Source organism: Rhagoletis pomonella, unplaced genomic scaffold, assembly GCF_013731165.1.
Source record: "Rhagoletis pomonella isolate Grant_MI unplaced genomic scaffold, Rhpom_1.0 Rhpom_scaffold_08998, whole genome shotgun sequence".
In the NCBI taxonomy this organism is placed as follows: Eukaryota; Metazoa; Arthropoda; class Insecta; order Diptera; family Tephritidae; genus Rhagoletis; species Rhagoletis pomonella.
This window is the reverse complement of record NW_023467523.1, coordinates 1-1070: the sequence shown is the minus strand read 5'-3', so window position 1 is coordinate 1070 and position 1070 is coordinate 1.

Below are 1070 nucleotides of genomic sequence, written 5' to 3'. Positions count from 1 at the left end.
TGTATATCTTGGCAACCGCTGCACCGATTTCTTCCAAACTTGGCACAATTGTTAGCTTTGGTACAGCATACCAAATGGCCGAAAAGTTTTAAAATCGGACAATAACCACGCCCACATCTCATATAACGGTAATTTGGAGAAATACGAAATCTTTGACAAATCAGTAAATATTAAAGCCAATTTATTCAAAATTGATGCTTGCAACAATTCCTTACCAGGAAATACGTCTATAATAAAATTTTGAAAAATGGGCGTGGCACCGCCCACTTATGATCACATATATGTATCTCGGTAACCGTTCTACCAATTTGTACCAAACTCGGTATTTTTATTGTGCTTGCTACATAAAAGCAAAACGATGAAAATTATTGAAATCGGACTAAAATTATGGCTTTTCATGTAACGGTAAATTTTAGAAATGCTTTAAACGTCAATATTTTGAAATTTAAGGACGCTAATTTACTCAAAATTGATACACCTGGGCTTACCATGTAGCGGTAGCTTTCGGAAAGGTGAAAATCATATATTTAATATTTGCGCCGGGTATTTAATGTTCGGCTCCGCCCGAACTTAGACTTTCTTACTTGTTATACCCGAGCGCACTTGTGCACAAGGGTATTATAACTTTGTTCACATAACGGTTGTTTGTAACAGGCAAAACGAGATCGAGATAGATATAGACAAATGTATACATAAATGATCAGAATGAAAAGAGAAATCGATTAAGCGGTGACTGTCTGTCCGTCCGTCCGTCCGTCTGTGCACACGATAACTCGAGTAAAAGTTTAGATATCTTAACGAAACTTGGTACGTGAACTTCTTTTGGGCGTGGGACGGACTGTATTGAAAATGGGCGAAATCGGATAATAACCACGCCTACCTCCCATATAACGGTAATTTTAAGAAATACGAAAACTGCGATATTTTAGTAACTACTAAAGATAATTCACTCAAAATTAATACTTACAATGAGTTTCAGACGGAAAACATGAATATTATAAATTTTTGGAAAATGGGCGTAGCCACGCCCACTTATGGTTACATGTGTATATCTTGGTAACCGCTACACC